This window comes from Pteropus medius, unplaced genomic scaffold (assembly GCF_902729225.1).
Source record: "Pteropus medius unplaced genomic scaffold, Ma_sr-lr_union100, whole genome shotgun sequence".
Classification (NCBI taxonomy): Eukaryota; Metazoa; Chordata; class Mammalia; order Chiroptera; family Pteropodidae; genus Pteropus; species Pteropus medius.
The window spans coordinates 5,192,221-5,218,493 of record NW_024356336.1 but is presented as its reverse complement, the minus strand read 5'-3'; the positions used below and the strand labels follow the sequence as shown (position 1 = coordinate 5,218,493).

Here is a 26,273-nt window from a genome sequence, read left to right as displayed (position 1 = left end):
AGAAGACCTGGGTTTATCCCATAAGATCAGTGTCTGCTCATCACCATATTACAAATGGAGAAACCAAGGCACAGAGAGGAGATGTCATTTGCCTGAAGCACTCCATCAGTGGTTGGAAGAGCTAGGATTTGAACAGAGATCTCCTGACTTCAGAGGGGTCAGCCTTTAAGCACAATTAGGGAAGAGTGTAGACAGCATATGGGTCTGGGCCTTGGTTTCCCCATCTGTAACAAGGTAAGGCTTAGAGCGGAGTTTTTTCATCTGGGGTACATGGACAAGCGTCTGGAGAGAGGGCTGTGAATACCACCAGGGTGTATGCAGATGTGTATGTGTGCAGTGGGTGTGCACGATGGGTTAATATGCATGTATGATGTGTTTGCGATACATGTGTGTGTGTTTACAGGTATGATGGATGTGTGTGATGCCTATGCTGCCTGTGTGCATGTGTGTGATAGAAGTGTATGTTTATGGGGAGGGAAAACAAGTTTCCATCGGAGGGGACTCAGAACCCTCCAAAACTCCAGGACAGTCTCTAACCCCCTTCTACCTGGACTGATGTGCCACAGGCAGTCCTGGGCTGGGGAGCCCCCTGCTCAGCTTGGTGGTACATTGGGGGCCTGTCCCTCAGAGACCTGCTATGGCTTATCCAGATCCAGGATCTCTGCTAGCAACACTCCAGTGGGAAGCATCTGCCAGCCCCTACTTCTGATTCTTGGGGACCGCCTCTCCTGGACTCATTAGGGCTGGATCCTAGGCTTGAGTCAGGATGCTGGAGGGTATGCTGATATAGAGGGAGCTGATCCCTCTCTATTGAAGAGGCAGGTAGGTAATGAGAGCTGGGTTCAAACCCTGCCTCTGCTGCCTCCGCCCAAGTTAGCTTGGACAAGTCCTGCCCTTCTCCGAGCCTCAGTTTCTTTTTATAAGGAGGACAGTTGCACGTTCCTTATGCAGGTGTGAGCAGGAATGAGATATCATGGTAATGCTCTGACACGCACTTTCCCCTGCTTCGCATGGTTCCCCCAAGGGCTCCCCACTTCCTCCAATGACATCGTCACAGTGCAAACTTTGCCCCTTTGGGGGAAATGGCTCCCTCCTTCTCACATGCAATTTTTGGGCACCTACTATGTAACACCTGTCTGACGCCAACGAAATGCAGCTTTGTGCCACTCTGGTGCCCTTGTTTTTGATACAACTAAATCAATGACTTAATCCCCTGGATGACTCATCACTCTCAAGAGGATATCTCCTGAGAGGCTCCCAGGCTCATCTTAAGCCTGGTTAAGTGGCTGGGATCAAAAAGGGCACTTTGAGGGGCATGCAGCTCTTTAGGAAGGAGAAGAGCTGGGCAGTGGCTTTTGTCCAGGGGACGGCCTTCGAGGACCTATGGGTGTCTGGGACCCCCAATGGGTGCCACAGAATGAAGAGTTACCACCAAGTCTATTTGCAACACATCCAAGATGCTCCTGTGATTAATGGCATACATATTCCTTTACCACCAAACTCATGATAGCTTCAGGCCACTGTAGAATTTCTCCCTCAAGGGACCCTCTCGTTAAAAGCCGTTATCAATATTTTGATATCAGAGGGGATCCTGTCTTTGCTGAGGCTGGGATCCCTTGTTCTGGCATATTTATTTTTGACTACAGTCACACCTTGTAGTGGTGTAGCCTGATGGTTACCGAATAGGCTCAGCGCCCCCATTGGCCTAAATGTCAATTCCAGGAGCGACCACTGGGAGCTGAGTGAACTGGGACAAGACATTTTCTCTCTCTGAGCCTCGTTTCCTTGCTTGAAAAGAACAAGTCATAGAACCTTTTTAAAAGCCCTCTGGCTCAAGTCCATGGTTCTGGGAAAGTATGAAAGCTCTGGGTCCCTGTACGGGCACAGCCTGAAGCCCTCTTTGAAGTGTGCACTTTTCTGGTGGATGTTAGCCTGTTTTCTGGTCTTCTCTCCTCCCTGAGCAGAAAGGACAGGGAATGCCACGGGAACCTGTGTCTTGGTCAGTTGAGGTTTCAGTGTTTGCTAAGATGGGAGGAGAGGGATTGCTGGCTTGAGGTCTCAAGGCCTGTCCCTGTGGGCGGGGCCTCCCCCAGGAGGCCTGGCCCTTTCTGCTGCCAAGGCCGGACCACAACCGCCAGTAACGACAGCAGCTTCCGTTCCAGAGTGCTGACTGTGTGCCAAGCGCTGTGCTAAGCATTTTGCTTGTATTGTCTCCTGTCCTCCTCTCTACCACCTGGACGGGCTGCTTCATTATCCCCAGGTGTGGGGCTTGCCCCAGGTCTATAGCTGGTGAGTGATGGTTACCCACTAGGCCACATTGCTGCCCTCTGGCTGAGCCCCGCAGGGGGACTTCTTTGGTGAAAAAATGAGAGCTCAGCTCAGATTTAGACATTGTTCAGAGAGCTGATGAGGTGAGAGAGAACACATGGACCATACAGACATGGACTTGGGCACAGACACACACACACACACACACCACCACCACCACCACCACACCACCACCACCACCCCTCCAGAATAGGCCATGCGATCTGGGAAACATAGCCCTTCTGGTGTGGATTCACTGACGCATCCACACTGGGCTAATCCAAACAGGAAACGCTGTCCTCCTTGTAGCAAACAAACCTAGGTCACAGGCTCCCTTCCCTGTGACCTCCCATTGGGCCCACACGAAGTGCCTCTTTCCTCTGCCTGTGTCCCACACGACAGCCTCCCAGTTTGGTGTGCCCATATCAGCCCTGTTCACATACCAGTGAGTTCAGGGGCGCCACGTGATCTGTACCCACATCGTACTCCTTCTATAGGTGAGAAAGCAGCCCAAGGCAGCTGAGGGTTGCCCAGAGCCCATGGTGGCAGCTCCCAGGAACCCAGAGACCGTGGCAGCAGCCCTAGATATCATAAAAGGGAAGGGGCCATGTAACCGTCAGTGGTCTTCAAAGCCTCTGCCCAGACAAAGGACCCGGCCAGAGGGTCTGGCCTTCCCCACGCTTCCAGGTTGAGGAACAATGCCCGCTTTCTGTGCCTTTGATCTGGAGGCCTGGCCCTGCTGCCCCTCAGTCCCAGAGCAGAGGCCACCCTGCTGGGCCAGGGCAGGGGCTCTGGGGGGACCCAGAGAGCCTGCAGCTGCCCAGCCAAGTTATTTATGCTCCATGGAGCTGCCCTTCTCACCCAGCTCATTCCTTCCTCACAGAGCTGGGACTGGGGCTGGAAGGGAGTGATGGGAGGAAGGAAGCTGTCGGAAAATCATAAATTAGGGCTCTGAGAGGGCCTTCCTGCCCCCCTCAGGAATCTTCAGGAGGAGAGGCCTGCACCTTTGGGGGCTGGGGAGGACAACAGAATAACAGGGCAGGGCACAAGAAAGCGTGGCAGGACAAGGTGCCTGTGTTTGGAGTCAGGAGATATGAAGGTTCAGTGTGATCTAGAGTAAGTCCATCCTCTCCAGGGCTTCAGTTCCCCCACCTAGAAAATGAAGTGATACAAGACTTGGGGACTTTCCTGTGACTGCTTTGTTGACTGTGAAGGAATGGACAAATAAGAGGCCTTCTCCTTAACATTTGACCCACTTCCCTTCCTCGGGCACCTTTCCCCAGATCCCTTCCTTTCTGCGCCACCTACCTTTCTTGGGGTACCTTGCTCTGCTTCTCTTTTCACACCTCTCCTCCTGCCAAAATGGACTAGTGAAGTCTCTTTAAGCAGCATCTACCTAGCTGGGGGATAAGGGGAGGAGCTGTTGTCCCGTTCATACTAGAGTGTTCATGACTGACATGTTTAATGTTATTAAATGTTGAGGGCAGTTAACAGGAATTCTTCTTCATTTGAGCCTTAAGTCATTGGTAGTGAAACGTCTAGGCTGCTAAGGGGGATGCTTGGTGACCAAGGTCTAGGAACAAGGTCTGCCAAGTAAGAGGGTTTTCTGTGTGGGAAGGTGTCCATCTCCAAGCCCCAGTGAGGTGAAACCCACCCTCTGCTGGACAAATCTGGTGTGATAGCCAAAAGGCTGCAGGTTAGATGGATCTGGCAGGTGTGAAAGGCGGACAGGGGAGCCACTCAGAGCAGAGACCCTGGAGCTGCCCACCAGCCCCACCAGAGTCAGGAGGTACCTGCTGGGCCATGAGCACATGGGCCTGCCCCACCTGACATCCCCAAGATGAGTGGTTTCCACCTCTGAGGAAGTGATTCTGAGGGGGAAGAGGAGAACAAGAGGAGAGGAGTTGGAAAGAGTCAGGGAGAGACACAGAGAGAGATAGATACTCAGAAAGAGAGAGAAAGAGAGCCAGCAGGCCACAGATAGAGTAAGACAAATGGGCCAGAGAGATGTAGAAAGAGACAGATGGAAAGACAGAGAGATAAAGAGACAAGCAGACAGACGCAGAGAGAAGGGCACTTCTAGAAGAGAAACCTAGGTTGTTGGTCTCATCTACTGTGGGAGCCAGGCAAGGGGGCAGGACCAGGGTGCCACCCAGGCCCCCATCAGGGGCCTCATCCATCCTTTTGCACCCCATGGGCTCTGGCCTGCTTCAGACTTGCACCCCCACACCTTCAAGGATTGGAAGCCAGTTCTGCCTCCAATTCCTGCCCATGCCTGGCACTGGCTGACCAATGGGCTCTGAGCTGTCTGCAGCTGGTATAAATTATGAATAGGCAGCCCTGTTAGGCCTACACCCAGGAGAAATGGATTCTTAGCCTGGAGCTTGGCCTAGGGACTCTTAAGTGGGCGGACAGCCTGATGGGGGATATGCGTTCCTCAAACATCAGGACTCCAGGCTCTCCCTGCCCCACCCTCCATCCAACCCTGCAGGGCTGAGCCTGGATGCTCACCATCTGCCCATTCCTTGGTTCCACCCCATCCAGCCTCCACGCCCTCATGGAATGTAGCCTTGGTTTCCTTGGTGGCCTCTCACCTCCTCTCTGATCCTTCTAGTTCTTCAGGATCTTCCCAAAGGTAAATGGAGCCAAGTAACCCTACGAGAGAAACCTTTAGTCTCCCTGCTTCTCTCAGGTTGAGAACTGAATGTGGCCTGACCCGCTCACCCTTCCTCTGTCTCAGACCCTGGACACCAAACATCTTTCAATTCCCCAGCCCACCCTCTGCTCTCCAACTGGCTGCTTTCCCATCCTGTCCCCTCTGCCTGCCCATGCCCACTCACCCTTCAGTCTCAGCTCAGACATCACTCCTTCCCTGCCTCTAGAAAGCTGACCCAAGACTGGGTCATGTGACTACTTGGCTTTCCCCACTCACAGTATTCAATGCCGGAGCCATCTGCTGATTTGTCTGGTTTCCCTGATGAATCATAAATAGGCATAAATGCTGGGCCTTTTTTGTATTTTTTCTAAGAGTTTTAGGAAAGATACATACACCAGAAGCCAGAAAAGATACATTTGGATACATAAAAATTTCTTCCCAGAGAAAAAGTAATATGATTAACTGGAAAAATTTGTAACATATCAATCAGATAAAAAGCCTAATTTTCTTTACATATAAAGAGCTCTTACAAACTAATAACATCAATCAATGGCCTAATAGAGAAACAGACAAAAGTTATGAACAAACAACTTGGAATGAAAAAGCATCAACTTCATTCAAAGGAAAAGAAATGCAAATGAAAACCACAATAAGATAGCATCTTCCAAAACTGATTGTAAGGACTTAAAATTTTTGGTAAAATGAGTTGACAAGAGTGTGGGGTGACAAATGTGACAAATGTCACTTCATATATTCCCTCTTTGGAGTATAGTTGGAAACATGTAATAAAAGGTAAAATGTATACGCCTTTGACCTAGCAATTCCACACTGAGGAAGTTTCCTACACATGTTTGCAAAGAACACAAGGAAATTAACTACAACACTATTCGTAGTAGCAAAAGACTAGAAAAAACCTAAATGCCCATTGCAGAAGACTGGTAGAAAGAATGAGGGGATAAACAATGTGCGGCATACCCATAAAGTGGAATATTAGTCAGCCCCCAAAAGTAACAAAGTACTGACACATGCTGCAGCATTGATGAACCTTGAAAACATGCTGAGTGAAAGAAGGCAAATACGAACACCGCATATTGTATTTACATGAAATGTCCAGAATAGGCAAATCCATGGAGACAGAAAGTAGATGAGTGGTGGCCAGGGGCTAGGGAGAGGGGATGGGGAGTGACTGCTAATGGGTACGGGATTTCTTTTTAGGGTGATGAAAATGTTCTAAAATTACATAGTGGTGATGATTGCACAACTCTGAATATACCAGAAACCACTGAACTGTACACGTTAAAGGATGAATTTTGTGGTACGTGGAATATATATATATAAAGATGAGGTAGATCACAGTGTTTTGTTATGGAACAATTTCCAAGATCAGTTGTTAAGTGAAAAAGCTAAGTGCAGCTGTGTGTAAAGGATGCTGTCATTTGCGGGGAAATTACAGAAACACATACCCATAAATACTTGAATTATGTACTCATTGTATCTAGAAGAATTCTCAAGAAACTGGTAACTGGCTGCCTTTGGGAAGGTAAACTGTGGGACTGAGGTTGTTTATTTTCATTGTGAATCCTTTTGCATGGTTTGAAAAAAATTAACACCAAGAAGTACACATATCATTGTCACTCTTTGCCCTAAGAATGAAAAACATGTGTGTGGGCACATATAAAGAGGCAGCTCGTACAATTCCACTTCTGGTAGCTATTGCCTGCAACCTGGGATGGCTTCTGGGTGCTGGGATGAGGTTTCTACACAGATTTCCACCTCTGGGCAGGCAGAGAATCCACAAGTGCCAGGGTTGGATCAGGAGCTGTACCTCCGAACCAGGAACATGGAGAGGGATGGGGCTGGGGGGCAGGGAGAAGGGAGCCAGCATTGACCTGCTTCCTTCTGGGTTGGCCCTGAGCCTTTATCTCTGCGACTGCAGACTGCATGCATACCACAGCTGCCCATGCAGAGGTATTTTGTCCAGGAAACAGAGGCCAGGGAGATTGCTAAACCTCATAGCTAGCACTAGCAGAATGGGACTCAGAGTCTGGCTGCGGAACCCTGGAGCAGGTGGCCAAGATAGTCCAGGTCCAGAATCGGCTCTGGGACCCTGCACTGTGCCCATCTCCCTCCTGACAGGGGCTCATTGGGTCATCTGGGCTGCTCGTGCCCAGCCCTGGTGGGATGTTCCTAGGAGCACAGTTGACCTGCCTTGGACTTCTCCGGCAAGAAAGGGGCCCAGCCTGGGGCTAATATTGTGGGGTCTGTAGCCCCAGCTTGGCCAGGAGGAGGTTTCCGTCCTGCCTCTGTCTTCCCCACTGTGTGACCTTGGCCAAGTTGCTTCCTTTCTCTGAGCCTCAGTGTTTTTGCCTGGAAAATGGGGATTAGCAGCACTTGTCTCAGGGCAGGTTGTTACAAGGACCATTTACACGAGCTCCTTGCCCAGTGTCTGGTACATACTGCTTAGAAAAAAAGTACCCATGTCGAATCCAAAGCATGTTACATGTAGTTGGAAGAATGAGAAATCTGGGCAGCTTGGGGATCTGAGGCATGGGACAGACAAAAATGTTGGTCTTTGGTAAATAGAATATTGGGGAAGGATCTGGGGTTTCCTGAAGGCCCTTTGCTAATTGTTGCGTAAAATGTTTCTGTTGGCCAATCCCTTGAGATAGAGAGAGGAAAATCCATGTTGAAATTCAAAACTCTTCCCTAGGATAGCTTTTGTATTTACCCAAAGACTAGACAAAATCGTTCATTAGTGTCATTTTGTCGGGCTTTGCTGGCTCAGGGAACCCGTTCCTTTTCTAGGTACTCTGCCTGCAATTAGGAAGCTTCGCCACTAGGTGGCGTCTTGAGTTTTCACTGACAGAGAAACGAGGTTTTTTGTTTTGTTTTTATTTTTTGGCTCCCTCTGATCCACTCCTAAAAGCTGCCTTTTGAGAAGAATAAACAGGGATACAGAGATAGTCTTTAGATTGGTGGAAAAGAGTACTGCGATCAGTTAGCAATGTCTGCCCAGGGTGAATGAGTAGAAGATGGCAGCTTCTGAGCCAAGCATGCAGCCACCTCCAGACTGTGCTTTTGAGTAGACAAGTTGTGTGTTTCTACTTAATAGTACTTTTTAGAATAAGTGGGGCTCTTTTAAAAACACTTGAGCATAAATATTAGAATTACTAATTACTGTTTAAGAAGTGATACTTATAAAAATTATTTTTGTAATAAAGCATATATAATTTGGGAATAGATAGGCAAGAGACTTAAGAAAGTAAACACAAAAGTATGGCTTTTCTTATCAGTCATGAATGGTTTTCTATTTTTTCCCCACAATAGCTTTAAAAAGAGGAAACTCGAATACTGTTTCTTACCTGCTTTCTCCTGTGTACTCATAATCAACTCTCATTCTTGGAGTCGAGATGTTCATAGCTTCGCTCAGGTCTGTAGCTATCTGCTTGCCTGGCCTCTGGCTCGCTGAGCCAGTTCTTGGAAGAAACTATAAAGAAGCCAGAAAGCCTTTTTGGCTGCACTCTTCTTAAGAATTGCTGAGTTTTATAAAATCACTCTTTTTCATCAGTAATCCCTCAAAGACTTCTTAGAATCCTTTTAGTAGTAAGATATTATAGTATCATCGAAAAAAATTTTAAAGAAATCATTTGTAATCCATTAACCTTGATATAATGATTCCCCAGGTTTTTGTTTGGAGTTTTGTCTCCTTTCTTTTTAGTGTTTTATTTTTTATTTTTTCCAAAAAAGAGAGGTTCCACCCCCTTGAAAACCTTTCTCTCACCTCTAGGCAGCTGAAAATCCTCCTTCTTTCTCTAACTCTTAGCTGTTTGTCCTTTGAAGTCAAAGCTGGTTTCATTTCTAATCTTCACTGAATGGTTCTTTATTGATAGTCACACAAGGGATCAGAGGGAGCCAGACACAGGCTGTCTTCTGCAAGGGTAGGCAGTTGTCACAGTTGCCACATACACTGCTGCCCGTTCACACTCTACATAAGTAAACACGAGCAAAGGGACGTCTGCAGGGCCAGACACCGGATATCTTTGTGGGGATTAAGAGTGTGTCTATATTTTCTCGTTTTTAAATTGTCACTTTGGTGATCTCTAATGTATCACATTTGTACCTTAAAATATAACTTATTTTTAATTTTTAAAAATTTACCACTCCACGGTGTATACTCAAGGGAAGTGAAAAAAACATATATCCACACAAACACTTGCATGTAAATGTTCATAGCAGCACTATTCATCATAGCCAAAAAATGGAAACACCCTAATGTCCATTAATTGATGAATGGGTAAATAAAATGTGGTCTATCCATACAATGGAATATTATTTAGCCATAAAAAGGAATGAAGTACTGACACATGCTATAATGTGGATGAATCTCGAAAACATTGTTAAGTGAAAGAAACCAATCACAAAAGGACACATATTACATGAATCCATTGATATAAAATGTCCAGAATAGGAAGATCTACAGAGACAGAGCAGATTAGTGGTTGCTAAGGGCTGGGAGGGGGCTCGGTGGAGGGAAATAGGAAGTGACTGCTAATAAGTATAGGATTTCTTTTTGGGATGATGAGAATGTTCTAAGTTAGTTGTAGTGATGGTTGCACAGCTCTGAATATATTAAAAACCATTGACTTGTACACTTTAAATGGGCGAATTTTATAGTATGTAAATGATATCTCAATAAAGCTGTTATACATAAAACATACACATTCAAACAAATTAAGATTTTAAAGATGAGAAAAGTGTTCCCCTAGACTCTGAAGAAGGAAGATGGGCAGGGGTGGAAGGTGGAAAGAAAGGTTCAGCCTTCATGCCCGCCACGACATACTGCAAGACACCAACTGTGCCCTGTAGGGGGTGGTGACTGCTCTGTGGTGAACAGCGGACGTGGGTGCTGTGGGCCCTGTACTGGCTGAGCTTCCAGTCCAAAGAGCAAAGACAGGTGAACCCACATGATAACCCACTGTGGTAACTCACGACAGTGACAGCCAAGGGGCTGTGGGAGCCCAGGTCCCTAACTCAGCTGGGTTATCAAGGGAGAGGAAGGAAAAGGGCATCTAAACTGTGTGACTTGGCGGATGAGCAAAAGTCATCCAGGGGAAGCCCAGGAGAAGAGTCCCAGGTTGAGGGAACAGCGGGAAAGGCATGGGGGAGGCCTGAAGGCAACAGCAGGCCTGGACCTCTGCAGCAACAAAGTGGGGACAGGGTGGGGGGAGGGAGCAGAGAGATCCAATGCCTGAAAGTCAGCAGAACCAGGCCGTGTGAGATTTGGGGGCCAAGTCTGGCCGCTTCTTGAGGCCCTAGGAGCCACTGTGAGACTTCAAATAGGGAGGGATGTAGATTTGGTCTCTGCTTTTGAAAGATCCCTCTGGCTAAAAAGGGCTGGAGGCCAGGAGATAGGTAGTTGCAGTGGCCCAACTTGGACGATGGAGGCTTGTAGGAGGGGTTGAATGGTGATCCCCAAAAGATATATCCATGTCCTAGAATCGACCAATGTGTCCTTATTTGGAAAAAGAGTCTTTACAGATGTAATTAAGGACCTTGAGATGAGATCATCCGGGATTACCTGGATGGGCTTTAAATCCAATGATAAGTATTCTTATAAAAGACACCCAGAGGAAAAACAGAAGAGAAATGAAGGCAAAGATTGGAGTGATGCAGCCACAAGGCAAGGAACGCCTGGAGCCACCAGCAGCTACAGGAGGTGAGGAAGGATTAATCTTCCTCTAGAGCCTTCAGAGGGAGCACAGTCCTGCTGACATCTTGATTTCAGACTTCTGGCCTCCAGAAGTGTGGGAGGGTGAATTTCTGTTGTTTTAAGCCACCCAGTTTGTGGTAGTTTGTTACAGCAGCCCCAGGACACCAATACTGAGGTCACCACACGGATGGAAAGAGGTCACTAGATTCTGGAGATTTTTAGGAGGTAGAAATAAACCTCCTCCCACACACCTCCTATCCCGCCGGAATTCCCAGGCATTGCCTTTTACTCCAGCTGCGATCATTTGAGCCTCATTCCTCCAACTGAAAACTGTGTCAGTAACCTGTAAAGGTGATGATAACAGCCATCCTGCAGCTCAGGATTGAGGAGCGTGTGTGCCTATTATCTGGCTCACAGCAAGCATTCAGTACATGGCAACGATGGTTATAAATTCATAAAACCTTGGAGAGTATGTGAAATACCATTTCGCTTTGCAGATGTCCCTGAACTTCAGCACTTTCCCCACTGGCCTCCTGGGAGGCTGAAAGGAATAATAGCGTTATGGGATGGAGTTATAGGTTGAATTATGTCCCCTCAAAAGATATTGAAATTCTAATCCTGGATATCTGTGAATGTGACATTATCGAGAAATAGTCTTTGCAGATGACCAAGTTAAAATGAGGTCATGAGGGTGGGCCTTAATCCAACACGACGGTGTCCTTATGAAAGGGAAAATTTGAACAAAGAAACGAATGCATAGCCGAAGACGATATGAAGACACAGGGAGAAGGCCATCTACAAGCCAAGGGACACCTGAGGCCACCAGAAGTTAGGAGAGAACAATGGTACTGATTCTCCCTCACTGCCCTCAGAAAGAAGCAACGCAGCCAACACCTCGACTTCAGACTTCCAGCCTCCCGAACTGTGATATAATACATTTCTGTTGTTTAAGCCTCTCAATTTGTGGTACTTTGTTATGACAACCCCATAGTGGTAATGTGGGCAGGAATAAGATGAGTCTCACCCTGTGAGGAAATGGGGCCTTCCAGGGCCCGTGGAAATATCTGGGGGCTGGTGACAACCCTCCGGCCCTCAGCAGTCACTGTCCAGGCATGTGGCCGCCTGTCTGCCCTCCTCCACTGCCCCAGCAGGAGGGCACCAGACGCTTCCAGGACAGAAGTCTGGGATGCATTTGGAAATCCTAGCAGAGGGGTTTCAAGTTCGGCCCCATCCCGGTCAGCAGGGGAACAGCCATCTGGATCCTGTTTGCTGTCCCCTGGCAGGGAAATTTGAGCAGAACTCTGGAAAGAGGTGGTGGTGGGGGGTGCCTCCCTTTGTGACCAGGCCCTGGATGGGGAGACACAGGCCCTGCAGTCAGGCCCTGGGCAAACCCTGGCTCTGCCACTTAATTGCTGGGTGACCTCAGGCTATTCATGCCACCTCCCTCTTTTTGGTTTCCTCGCCTATAAAATGAGGACAATAGTAGAATTTACCTCTAAATGTTGCGGCCAGGATTCAATGGGATAACATAAATAATAGGATTCTTGATGAATAGAAACTTTACATATTTTTTTTTACCCTTTTAAAAACATCGAGGTAAAGTATACATAAAAATAAAGTTAAATTTACCATTTTAACAATTATCAAGCGTGCAGTTCAGGGGCGTTAAATACATTCACTGTGAACCATCGTTGTGAACCGTGACCACCATCCATCTCCAGAACTATTTCATCTTGCAGAACTGAAACTCTGTCCCCATTTAACACCAACTCCCCATTCCCCCCTCCTCCCAGCACCTGGCACTCACCATTCCACTTTCTGCTTCTATGAATATGACCACTCTAGTTACCTCATATAAGTGGAATCATGCAATATTTGTCCTTTTGTGACTGGCTTGTTTCACTTAGCATAATGTCCTGAGGTTCATCCATGTCGTAGATGTGTCAGGTTCTCTTTAGATTTTTGTTTTTTTAAACGAGAAATATATTAGCTGCTTTGTGCTGTGGAGTGCTCCCAGCCACTCTGCTGATGAAGCAGAGGGACAAGTGGCCACTGTGGGCCTGGGAGAAGGAAGCCCTGGCAGTATCTTCTCTCAGTCAGCCTGCCACCCTGCCTGGGGAGCTTGAGGGAACATTTTCTTAGAGGTGCTGGAGCTCCTGACTCATTTCCCTTTGAATTTATAAAGTTTCTAGAAGATCCCAGGGTTCTAGGGACCCACACTGGGCTTGGGGGCACTGGTCCCCAGCCTGCCCAGGGTTGGGGGAGATGAGGAAATGGCTGTGTGCACAAATGTTTTGTATATAAACCTGTGTGAACTAAAGCAAGGGAGTGGCTGAAATGCTGGAGGGACTCAGGCTAATTTGGGATGGCTCAGCTAACATCTGATAGGGGTCCCAGAAATCTCTCCTCCAGGGTTACATCTGAGTTCAGTTTCTGCCATAAACGCAGACAGGCTGGAACCTGCCTGAGAGAACCCTGAGGTTCTCAGATATAGAATGGAGGCCTGGCCCCTGCCTCACACATGGCTGGACTTCCCCTGTTCAGGCTGTCTGGCCTCCCAGGGCCCAGAGGAGCCTCTCTCTCAGCAGGCAAGTGGCCTGGACCCCACCCTGAGACAGAATGGTTCTTGGATGAATGGTGGACTCGAAAGACCTTGGGGTCATCCTTCTGCACAGTGATCTTTGTTATCCAGGGAAAAGGGGACATAGCGGAAGTAGGGCCAAGCATGGGGCCTGGAGGTCAGGTAGGTGTGGGCCACCTACTGGCCTGAGCAGGGCGATTCACCTCTCTTCACCAGCTAATCTTTTCACCTGTAAGCTAGAGATAATAATAACTGTGGCCACCTGATTGGGTGGGTGAGGATTTAGTGGGGTGATATACAATGTCCAGCCTAGTAAATGGCTCAGTTACCATTAGGAGGGCGGACAGCTGCCTGGACTGAATGTGCATTAGGACACCCCCTGGGATTTTTTTTTTTTTCCTTTTTGGATGTGTCAGCTCACTTTCTAGCCACTGGCCTCTTCTAGAAGTTGCACACAGATAAAAGGTCCCAGTTAATGAGGATCCTGGTTAAAGTTTTAAAATTCACAGCGAGCCCATTCTGCATAATAATGTATCAGAAACACAACAATCCTTTAATCTAGAAGGAATTAATTGCTAGGCCCAGAAATTCAAGGCACGCTGACAGAATCCTTAATTTCTTGAGCTGATGGTTTTAAAAAGCAACTGATTTTAGACTGGCTTTTCTCTACGCGCAAGACTCCCACAGTTCTGACAAAGGGTGAGATTGTCTTGATGCCTTACTCAGTAAGAATCATGTATATAGGGTCTGAATTAATGTCAGCTCTGAATTTTGCCTGCTGGGTGGAACGTGGCAGACTCGAATCCCCAGGAGATTCAATGCCGGCTCTGTGGCCCAAGCATACTGGACACTGTACAGAGAATGTCCTCACTCGTCCCGCACAAGTTTGCTGAGTACCCACTCAGAGACCAAGCTCAGGTTTGGTGTTGGCAATGCAGCAGCAAGCACGACCAGCTGTGAAGACAGACCGTAGATAAACCCACAGTCAAAAAACTGTAACTGCACATCGTGATAAGGAAATGATGGGAAAGAATGAGGCGGAGTACATGAAAGAGAAAAACAGAGATCTAATTTAGATGGCAGGGCTTGGCAGGGGTGAGGGTAGTGGAGGCCAAAGAAAATCTTTGTAAGCTGAAGGACGAGGGGAATTAACTGGTGAAGCGTAGAGAGACTGGTGGCTCTGGGAGAGGAGACATCCTGTGCAAAGGTCCTGAGGTAGGACTATACTGTTATAGGAGCTAGGAGCTATTTTTAAGAAGCTTACAGTGACTGAGGCACATGGGACAAGAGAAAAAAAATGATCATTGTCGTAATAGTCAGACGAAAGTGAAGTATCATAAATGCTTTATATGAGCTCATGTGCTCTGGATGCTGTTCTATGTCCAGGGGAATCTGAACTCAGACCCAAAAAAGAACCATGCTTGGTACAGATTGGGAGGTAGGAGACAGTTAAGGGCACAAGCTCTTGGTCAGATAACCTGGCTTTGTCTCCTGACTCCACTTTTAAGACAGAGGAGAAGATCTCCAACTCCCGGTGCAGCAGAGTCTTTATTTTAAGATTTATATTATACGATGTCATATATTATGTATTATTTATTTTAAATGTTTTAATGAGGTATAATTGACATACAATAAACTGTACACACTTAGAGCATCTAATTTGATCATATTTGACATATTTGACAACTGGAAACCATCTTCCAAATTAAGATAAGGAACCTATTTGTCTCCGCCTCTCCTTTCGCAAAGTTTCCTTGCGCCCTTCACAATCTCTCCCCGCTGCCTCTCCTTCAACCCCAGGCAACTCTAGATCATTTGCATTTTCTAGAATTTTAGATAAATGAAATCAAACTCTCTGTATTCTTTTTTGATCTGACTTCTTTCACTCTACATAATTATTTTAAGATTCATCCACGATTGTGTGTATCAATAGTTCATTACCTTTTTTTTTTAAATGAGAGCCCAGATTTTTCTTTCCTTCTTAAAAATAACTACCTAATTCAATAATTAATTTAAAAATTTTACTCATTTCTCCCACTTCCTTCCCATTTGGCAAACATCAGTTTGTTCTCTATATTTATGGATCTGTTTGTTTGGTTTTGCTTATTCATTTGTTTTGTTTTTTTTTTAGATTCCATATATAAGTGAAATCATATAATATTTGTCTTTCTCTGACTTATTTCACTTAGGATAATACCCTCTAGGTCCATCCATGTTGTTGCAGATGGCGAGATTTCATTCATTTTTATTGCTGAGTAATTTTTCATCATACACAAACACACACACACACACACACACACATCACATCACATCTTTTTTATTCATTCATCTATCGATGGACACTTAGGTTGCTTCTATATCTTGGTTATTGTAAATATTCCTGCAAGGAACAGAGGTGCATGTATCTTTTTAAATTACGGTTTTTGTGTTCTTTGGATAAACTCCCAGAAGTGGAATTGCTGGGTCATATGGCAGCTCCATTTTTAAGTTTTTGAGGAATCTCCATAGTGGTTGCACCAATTTACAATCCCACCAACAGTGCATCAGGGTTCCCTTTTCTTTACATCCTCGCCAGCACTTATTTGATTTTTTTGATCAACATTCTGATAGGTGTGAACTGATATCTCATTGCTGTTTTGATTTGCATTTCCCTGATGATTAGTGATGTTGAGCATCTTTTCATATGTCTGTTGGCCACCTGTATGTCCTCTTTGGAGAAATATTTCTATTCATGTCTTCTGTCCATTTTTAAATTGGATTGTTTGTTTTTTTGGTGTAAAGTTCATTCCCTTTTATTTCTAAGTATATTCCACCAGTTGTTTATTCATTTGCCTATTGACGATATAGGTGATGGTTTCCATTTTGGGGGTACTATGAATAAAGCTGCTATGAACATTTGCATACAAGTTTTTGTGGGGACATACATTTTTATTTCTCTTGGGCAGAGACCAAGGATTGGAATTGCTGGGTCATAGGGTAGGTGCATGTGAACTTTTAAAGAAACTGCCAAACTGTTTTCCAAAGTGGTTGTAAAACAGTCTATGAGAGCCCCAATTGCTCTTCATCCTCACCAACACTTTGTATTGCTAGTCATTAATTTTAGATATTCTAATAGATGTGTAGTGGTCACACTGTGGTTTTAATTTGCATTCCCCTAATGACTGATGGTTTTGAGCTTCTTTTCATGTACTTACTTGCCATCCATACATGTTTTTAGGTAAAGTGTTTACCTTTTTTAAAAATTGAGTTGTTTTTGTATCGTTGAGTTTTGAGCATTCTTTATGTATTCTGGATACAAGTCTTTTATCAGATACATGATTTACAAATCTTTTCTTTCAATAGTGACTTGTCTTCTCATGCTCTTAACATTGTCTTTCAAAGAGCAGATGTTATTAATTTTGGTGAAGTCTAGTTTATGATTTGTGGATCAAGTTTTGGTGTCATATTTTTTAAATCTTTGTCTAACATAAGGCTGCAAAGATTTTCTCCCCTATGTTTTCTTTTAGAAATTTTATAGTTTTAGGTTTACATTTGGGTTTGTAATCTATTTTTTAGTTAATTTTTGTATATAGTATAAGGTGTGAATAAAAATTCTTTAAACAAATATTTCATATAGATATCTGTATTCATTTCCTGAGGATACCATAAGAAATTACCACATACTTGGCTTAAAACAACAAAAATTCATTTTATTACAGTTTTGGAGATCAAAAATCTGAAATCAAGGTGTTGGCAGGGCCTTGTTCCCTCTAGGGACTCTATGGGAAAATCCATTTCTCATGTCTTTTAGTTTCTAGTGGCTGTGTAGCATTCCTTGGCTTGCGGTCACATCACTCTCATCTCTACCTCTGACTTTACCACCTTCTTTTTGTGTGTCTCTCATAAAAATACTTGTCGTTGAATTTAGGGGCCACCCAGATAATCCAGGATGACCTCACTCCTAGATCCTTAAGTTAATTAATTACACCTGCAAAGATCATTTTCCCAAATATAGTAACATTTGCATGTTCCAGGAATTAGGATGTGAACATATCTTTTTTGGGGTATGGGGGCACTGTTCAGCATACTATAATTGTTTCGGCTGCATTTGTTGAAAATATTATCTTTTCTCTACAAAACTGCCTTTGTACCTTTGCTGAAAATTAATTGACTATATACATATGTGGGTCTATTTCTGAACTCTTAATTCCATTCCATTAAACTACTTGTCTATTTTTACACCAATATCACACTGTCTTAATTGCTGTAGTTTTACAATAAGTCTTGAAGTCAGGTATTTAAGTTCTCTATTCTTAAATACTTGACTATTCTAAGTCCTTTGCATTTACATATAAATTTTAGAACCAGTTTGTCAATTTCTACAAAAAAGCCTGCTGAGATTTTGAGTAGGATTATGTTGAACCTATAGATTGATTAAGGGAGAAAAGACATCTTGACAATATTGACTCTTCCAATCCATGAACATGGTATACCTCTCCACTTATTTAGACTTTTAAAATTTCTCACAACAATGTTACATATAATTTTCACACTTTCTGTTGTATTTATCCCTAAGTATTTCATGCTATTGTAAATAGTATTTAAATTTTTTTAATTTTCAATTTTTTTAATTTTTCATTTTTGTTGCTAATAATACTATTGAGTATTGTATAGTGATCTCGTATTTTTCATCCTTATTATACTTACTTATTAGTTCTAGTAGCCTTTTTGTAAATTTCTTCAGATTTTCAACATAGATGCAAATGATATTTGCAAATAAAAGCAGTTTTTCTTTTTTCTCTCAAATAAAGATGCCTTTTATTTCTTTTCCTTGCCTGATTATATTTGCTAGAACTGCCAGTATAATGCTGAATAGAAGTGATGAGAATTGACAGGCCTGTCTTGTTCATGATCTTAGAAGAAAAGAAATCAGTCTTTCCCCATTAAAAATAACGTTATCTGTATGGTCTTAAAAGTTTGTTTGTTTTTTATTTTTTTGTTTGTGTTTTTGTTTTTTGGTAGATGTCCTTTATTAGGTAAGGTAGTTCTCTTCTAGTTTGCTTAAAGGTCTTATCAGAAATGAATGTTTTTCTGCATTTACTTAAATGATTTTACAGTTTTTATTTTTAAGTCTGTTAATATAGCAAATCGCACTGATTTTCCAATGTTAAATCCCACTTGGTTGTGATGTATTACTCTTTTTATATTTTCTATATTAGGAGATAGCTTCTGAACAGTGGTGTGAAGAGCTCTGTGGACCCTCTCCCCAGAGAAACAATTATAACTGGTAAAAATTATTTGGGATAAAAACACATTTAAAGTCTCTGGAAATTTCCGTAAGGGCATAAAGCAACAAAGAAACATTCAAGAAAATCTACTTAATCTCAGAATAGTAAGAGTCTGTGACATTAGAGCCATGCCCATTCCCTGCCTCTCCCATTCATCTCAGCTTAGAAAGAATCAGCAAACTTGAGGATGGACTGATAGAGATTATGCAATCTGAAGAACAGAGAGAGAAGAGAATGCAGAAAAATGAAAAGAGCCTTAGAGAAATGTGAGACACCATTAAGCACACTAACACATGCATAAGAGAGCACCAGAGGAGTGGAGGGAAAGGAGAAGAAAAGGCATTTGAAGAAATAATAAAGGGAAACTCCCCAAATTAGATGAAGATGTTAATTTATGTATCCAAGAAGCTTTAATGGACTCCAAGGAGGAAAAATATGAACAGATCCACACCCAAACACATCATAGTAAAAATGTCCAATGACAAAGATAAATGATTGAAAGCAGCAGGAGAAAAATGACTCATCCTATATAAGAGAACCTTAATTGGAGTAACGTTGACTTCTTGTCAGAAACAATGGAGGCTAGAAGGCAAAGTGCTGGAAGGGAAAATAAGTCAGCCAAGAATCTTACATTCAGCAAAAACTACTTTTCAAAAATGAAAGATAAACAAAAATTGAGAGTTTTTTATGTCATTGGATTCAATTTGCCAAAATTCTGCTAAGAATTTTTGTTGCTATGTTCATGAGTGATATTGGATTATAGGTTGGTTTGTTTGTTTGAATTCTTGTAATACTGTTGTCTGTTTTGGTACCAATGAAATAATGGCCTCATAGAGTGAATTGGGATATGTTTCTTCTTGTTCAATTTTCTGGCAGTTTGTATAGAATTAGTATTATTTCTTCCTTAAATGTTTGGTAGAACTCCTAGGTCCAGTGAAGCCATTTAGGCCTGAAGTTTTGTTTGTAGAAAGGTTTTTAACTACAAATTTAAAGTCTTTAATAGATAGAGGGGTATTCAGGTTGTCTCTCGGTTCTTGAATGAACTTTAGTAAATCATGTTATTAAGAAATTTGCCCATTTCATCTAAATTACTAATTTTACTAACATAAGCTTTTTTGAAATATTCCTTTTTTTTTGTCCTTTAAATATTTGTAGACTCTATAGTGATGTCACCTCTGTACAGAGCCTTGTTTTTTTCTATTGATCGTTCTGGCTAGGGGTTAACCAATTTTGTTGACCTCAGAGACCAACTTTGGTATCGGTGATTTTTATCTATGGTTTTTGTTTTTCATTCATTTGATTTCATTCATATGCCTTTCCTAGACTTACTTTAGATCTCATTAATCTCCTTCTCTTTCTCTTCCTTCTCCTTCTTCTAGTTTCTTAAGGCAAAGCTCACTTCTATCCTTTTGAGTTAATTGAGGTTTCTTTTATGGCCCAGAGTATGGTTTGTCTTGGTAAATGTTCCATGTGCACTTGAAAGAAATGCGCATTCTGCTGTTGTTGGGTGGGGAGTTGTATGAATGTCAATTAGCTAAAAAGAATATGGAGAAACCATGTGTTAGTTTAGGCAGCAAAGAGAAGTTTGGAGGTTGTTCAGAAGCTATAGGAATATTTCTCAGTCATAGCGAAGGCTGAGGCCATTCCATATGGTCTGTCTAGGGCCTGTGGCAAACGTCTGGCTCTGGCAAGGAGAGGTCCAGATGGAAGGTTCAATGTCATCTCTGACCTGGGCCTGTCTGCATTGTGACCTCCCTGGCTGCCCCCATGATAGGTCCCCCCTGCTGGGCTGGGCTGGGCTGATGCCCATGTTCTAATTTCTACCCTCCTGAAAGTCCCAAGCCTTGACATGGTGACTGGACCTACCAATAAAGCTCCGGCCACAGAGAGACCCACAGTGGATTTTGTGCCCACTCGGGTGGGGCGCAGGCACTGTATGTTTGGGTCCTGACTCCCTTATTTCCCAGGAAGGTGACCATGGCAGGCAGTCTACCCCTAGTGAGATATACGCACCAGGATGAGCTATAAGCACCAGGAAGTCAATGTGCAACTTGGTTCTGGGACACTCAGAAAAGCCTGCACTAGTCCTGGGATCTTTTGACATCACCAGGTGACAAGTCTTTCTTTGGGATTAAACGACTGTGACCACTGATCCTGAGCAAGCCACACAAAGCTTTATGTGCTCTTCCAGGTGATAAAATATACTGCAACCAGGGCTGAATTCCCGTGGGAAGTCCCTCCTTCTGCCCTGGTGTTTGCGGCTTTCTGTGTGCTGTTTTGATGAGAGAACTAAGGGGCTCAAGTGAGGGAAGAGAGTTGTGACCTGCCTCAAGTGAGTCAGACAGTTGTGACGGGCTGTGCTGAGCTCATCGCTTCTGTCTGAGGAGGGGGAATAAAGATAAACTTTTTGACTTGAAGAGGATCCCCCCATCATGTCCACAGCCATTTCCATTTTGGGCTAGTTAATCTATTTTCTGCTTTTGTAATGTCTCCAACCTCAGGACTGTTTTTAAAAACTTGCAAGTCTACGGCCCTGCTACCCTGAACAAGTCCGATCCTGTCTGATCTCGGAAGTTAAGCAGGGTTGGGCCTGGTTATTACTTGGATGGGAGACCACCTAGGAAGACCAGGTGCTGTAAGGGACCAAGCTGACAAGGTCTTTGCAACCTGTGAGGTCAACGAAGGGTTGCCTCACCTAAAACAAACAAACAAACAAACAAAAAACTATACAGGCCTCCTTGAATGTCTCTTCATATATGAAAGCAGAGACTCCCAAGGTTAGGAGGAACCTCGTCCGAACCCCACTCCCTCGCACTTGAATCCAATGCCCCCGTTTGCCCATCTGGGCCTCCAGATTTCATCTACATAACTGTCATCTTTGACATCACACCTCTTCCAGAGCTCATCATTCTCTGTTTTGAAAAATCTCTCACCAGTAAGCACCTGTTTCCTCCCAATCTGGCTCCCCAAGCAAGTGGAATCTGAAATCTGTTTCTCCTAAATATTTATACCTAAGACCACGAAGAAGCAAGATACTCCTGACCACCCATACTCATCTTCCTCTAGATCCATTTCCTGTTGCCTTGCTGTCCCATCAGGTGGAAAAGTGGCCCCTGTCATCAGTCCCCCACGTCCTGGGGGCAGGGTCACCTGGAACAAATGCTGATATCTCTGGACATAGAGCTCGCTACATAATTTGTGGGGCCCAATGTAAAGTGAAAACATGGGCTCCCTTCTTTGAAAAATATTAAGAATTTTAAGATGGTGACAACAGAGCCAAGCATGGGGCCCTTTTGAACATGAGGCCCTGTGTGACTGCAGAGGTAGCACGTATATGAAGTGAGCCCTGCTAGCACCAGACCCAGTTGTCTTAGAATGTCCCAGTGCCTCGTGTTTGCTTCTCTCCTCTGTTCTTTATTTTCATTTCCCAGCTCTCTTTTCTATCCTCTTGTTTTCTGGAAAGCTGGCCGGGATTCCTGGCTGGTGTTGCCTCCCCTCGATGTGTTCAGGGCTGTTGGGTTTCCTTTGACATCCATCTAGAAAATTCTGCTTCTTACTCTGGCACGATCTCATCTCTCTCCTGCCATGGCTGAGTTTATGTCAGGGACTTGAGTCACATGGAGCTTGATTGCAAATCAATGCCTTCTTCCCCTTCTACCATTTCACTGTCATTTCTCACACTGGACCAGCCCACTTCTCCAGCCTCACCCTCTGTTGTTCCTCCCATGTGCTGAGCAACATGTACACTGGACTTCCCTCTGATCTTGAGATGTTTCAGCCCCTAACATAATTTGACTATGAACTTTTGAATAGTGTGGCAGAGTCTACAGCCATGCCACCCTGAACGAGCTCGATCCTGTCTGATCTCGGAAGCTAAGCAGGGTCGGGGCTGGTTAGTACTTGGATAGGAGACTACCTAGGAAGACTAGGTGCTGTAGGTGTAAAAAAATAAAAAATAAAGGATCGTAAGCTGACAAGGTCCTTGCAATCTGTGAGGTCAACCAAGGGCTGCCTCACCTTAAAGAAAAAATAGTGTGGCAGAAACAATACTGTGGATTCACCAATTTTACTTCCCACACCTCCTTGCCTGCAGGAAGACTACATTTCCCAGAGGTCCTTGCATCTTGGTGAGCCCACAACTAGGTATGCCATGGGAGGTGGAGGAAGTGAATAATAGTAAAGGAATACACAATTAGGCTTCATCCCTAAAATCTGGAGACCCTCTGCTTACACTCCTCATATCCTCTGCCTTTTGTGACACTAAGGGTGCCTTGAATCCACAAGATGGTAGAACTAAAGATGAAAGTAGTCCACAGCTGACTTTACATAATCAAGAAACACCCTTAGAAACTGCAAAATGCTCTCCTTACAGACTGAAAAGCCCAGGGAATACTCCAGGAAGATCAGCTTTCTCTCCATTTTCCCAGTCTGGTTTTTGCCACCTGCTTCAGTTTTATTTTTAGGGCACTCCAAGCAGCCATGGAAAGCACATTGATTATGGAGGCAAAATCATGGTAGGACCTTGAGCATGAATTCTGCCCTCTGGGCCTCAGTTTCCCCATTGGAAAGATGGAGGAGTCTGATCCTTTTAGATCCCCCAGCCTCTCATGATGGGATTCTGGACCCATGGGCAGCTGACAGTTGCCCCTCTCGCCCCCTCTGGCTATACCCAAGGGGAGACCTGATGGTGATCTTGACACTGAACTCCCACAGGTCAGCTCCTTTGAGCTCGGCATTGCTTCTGGAAGTCTGAAAGGTGATAACTGTCACAAATGGACAGGGGTGGGTGGATGTGACTTTGAAGGTGTAAAGCCTTGAGTGAGTTTCAGTCCGTCTTGCCACCACTCAGCAGCTTGATGACCTCAGGCAAGGGAGATGTTCTGTGTGAAGAATAGACTCTACCGAGCTGGAATTAAATGATGCCAACAGCAGACTTTATTTCTCTGAGACTCAATTTCCTCATTTGTAAAATGTGAATGTAACCATACTCTCCCATGGGGTTGAAGGACCAAAATGAAATAACACACAGTGTGTAGGGTGTAGCAGGGAGCCTGGTTTTTAGGTACTTAATATATGTTCGCCATTGGTATGACTAATTACCATTGATACGATGAGCTCTGTGGCAGAGCCTGCTCCACCCGGCTGTGTGCACGCCCATCATCGTGGTCTCACCCAGAGTGGTTTGAATGCTGTGGATGCTCACAACTCTTTACCTATTGTGGGTGCTGTGGAGTTGGAGACTTTCTGGGGGTGGACCCCTAGTGCCTAATTCAAGGTTTTAAAGATATAGCAGGCATCCTTTCCAGAGAGCATTCTAAGGCCTCAAAGCCATCAAATGCAAAGTTAAAGCATAAGTCCACGTCAGCCACCCTGCCAACCTGCTGTAGACCCATTGGCGGAAGATCAGACACCCCAGTTGCTGAGGGTTAATTACTGACTTGGCACCCATATGCTTGGGGAGAACTTGCAAGAGTCTTTCTTTTTTCTCTTTCCAAAGGCATAAACATTTGCACTGCAAGTAGCCCAGGGGGCCCAGAGATGTTTATTTTGTAGTTAACAAAAAGAAGGACCTTTTGGTTTGAGGACTAAGTGTCTTGCTGGCCTAAGGGAGAAGCTTCTGGGAGACCCCCTGCACCAACAGGTGTCTCTGGGGGTCATTCACGGTGGGGTGGGGCACACTGGGGTAGGGCATCTTCACTCCACACTGATAGAATAAATTCCTTTTATAAGTAGAAAAAAGGATGTTCTTAAATAAAGATCTTCCTGTTGTTGGGTCCTGTGAGATCAGACCCTAGAGGACTCACCTTCTGACAGAGAGCTAGATAAAGCAAATCAGAGAGCTCCTAGGTGTCATGGTGAGGGTGAGAGTCCTAGGTTATGACCAGGCCTAGGGCCTGAAGCGTTGCCTGGAGTCAGAGGTCCAGGGCCGTCCTTCTTCAGCAGCTCTCCGTTCTTACCACTGGGCGGCGCTGGTGAGCAAGGCCGCACCAGGACGGCTCCTGCAGAGAAAGCCAGAGTGTAGGAGGCAGGGTGTAGCGGCTGTGATGAGGGGGAGCCTGGCTGTCAGGCAGCTCCTTGCTACCTTCCCTCTGCCAACTGGGCCTGGGGGCTTAGCCTGCCTGTTTGCCCCAAATAAGAGGACATCCAAATTCTCTATTTGTTCTTGACCTGAAGCAACAGATAAATCCACCGCAGGCCGGAAGCCAGTAGAGAAGGGTATTTTCCCCTGATAGATATGTCCCTCAGAAGGTGAAGGTCAGTAGATACTTTTATGAAATAGGACCACATACTGAATGTAGTGGGGGAAACTAGCTACTTAAAGGAACCGAGTCAGGAATTTTTTCCTAAGGAGAGAACTGTCCTTACTTTGTGTACTATGTGGATTCTTAATCCCAATGGCAAGATGCATCCGAGGTCTGGTTTGAGAACCATGTGATTCAGCTCCCGTATGCGGAGTCAGGACTATGGGAAAGGCCCCTGACATGGTGGCTCCTTTCCAGACCTTTGTGGTTAGGAGTATCATCCCCTTAGTTTACTGATAAAAATTATTAAAATGCCAGTGACAGAATTAAACACTTCACCTTTATTATTTCATCTTCACAACTACTCTATGAGAAACTACTGTTATACCTATTTTATAGATGGGTAAACAGAGATTAGAAAGGTAAAATAAATTGCCTGAAGTCTGGGAACTAGTGATGGCAGAGCCTGCATTGAACCCAGGTCCTTATGAGTCCAGAGTGATAGTCTCAATGCTCCTCTGATGAGGAATCAAGGCTTCCTAAGTGAAGTCAGGTTGCTCATCCAAGGTCACCTATACAGGGTATGACATCAAGACGGCCTCCTTCTCCCACCCCTCATGCTTCCACCTTCCTCAGCCCCAGCTTCCAGGCCCTGTCACCCCAAACAATACACAGGTACAGCCTGGAGTGTGTTTCTGGCATAGAGATTTCATTTCAAAGCCTTGGACCCAAGTTGCAAATAATTAAGGTGAGAATGGAGAAATGGCCAAGTGCACCAAGAAGAAAGACCACCGTTGGCCATCTCCCTGTGCCTGAGAGTCAACCAGGAAGGCGAGGAGTTGGAGAAAGTTAAGCAGATTCTGTCACCCCTTTTGCTAAGAGATTTGGATGGCAAGCCCAGCTAAGCAAGGCAGCATGCAAAAGGGCCGCCTAACCAGCCTCACAGGGCTGAGAAGAAAGGCAAGTTTCTAAAAGACTGGGGATCACTACATGGGAAAGGGAAGTGATTTTAGCCGAATGTTTGGCTGGGAGTCTGGCTCATGGTTCCAACTCATGGGTATTAGCAAAGGAGAACAAGGAATTGCTGAGGGTGGCAAATTGGTTATAATTAAGAGAACCTGGGAGATTCAAAACAATGTCAGGGCCACCAGCTGTCCTGGATCTGGGCCTCTGTCTGGAGAAACAGCTCAGGAAACCAGCCGCCCTCCCCTGCAGTGCAGGCCATTCAGGCTAAGAGCCTCTCCCTCACCCTCCCTTATGCTCTCAGGGCCCAGAGTGCTGCCATGCATTAGGACCCCCTTTCAGCTCCACCAGCACCTTTTTCTTCCCTGTCTCTGCAATTTAGACTCACCAATCTTATTTTTTAGCAAACAGGTTTGAGGGTGTGTTCAAGTCCTGATTCCTGTGCTTCCTCGATGAGTGATTTAACCGTTCTGAGTCTCACAGTGTCCTCAGCTGACAAATGGGAATAATAATAACGCTTAATCTACAGTTGCTATGAGCATTAAAT

The 26,273-nt window shown here is 44.8% G+C and overlaps 2 pseudogenes; both read left to right on the top strand.

Annotated features, from left to right (window-relative positions):
• The first annotated feature begins 21,044 nt into the window (after positions 1 to 21,044).
• Positions 21,045 to 21,163, top strand: LOC120602073 (uncharacterized; annotated as a pseudogene).
• A 1,180-nt stretch (positions 21,164 to 22,343) lies between these two features.
• LOC120602056 (uncharacterized) lies at positions 22,344 to 22,462 on the top strand (annotated as a pseudogene).
• Positions 22,463 to 26,273: the final 3,811 nt, after the last annotated feature.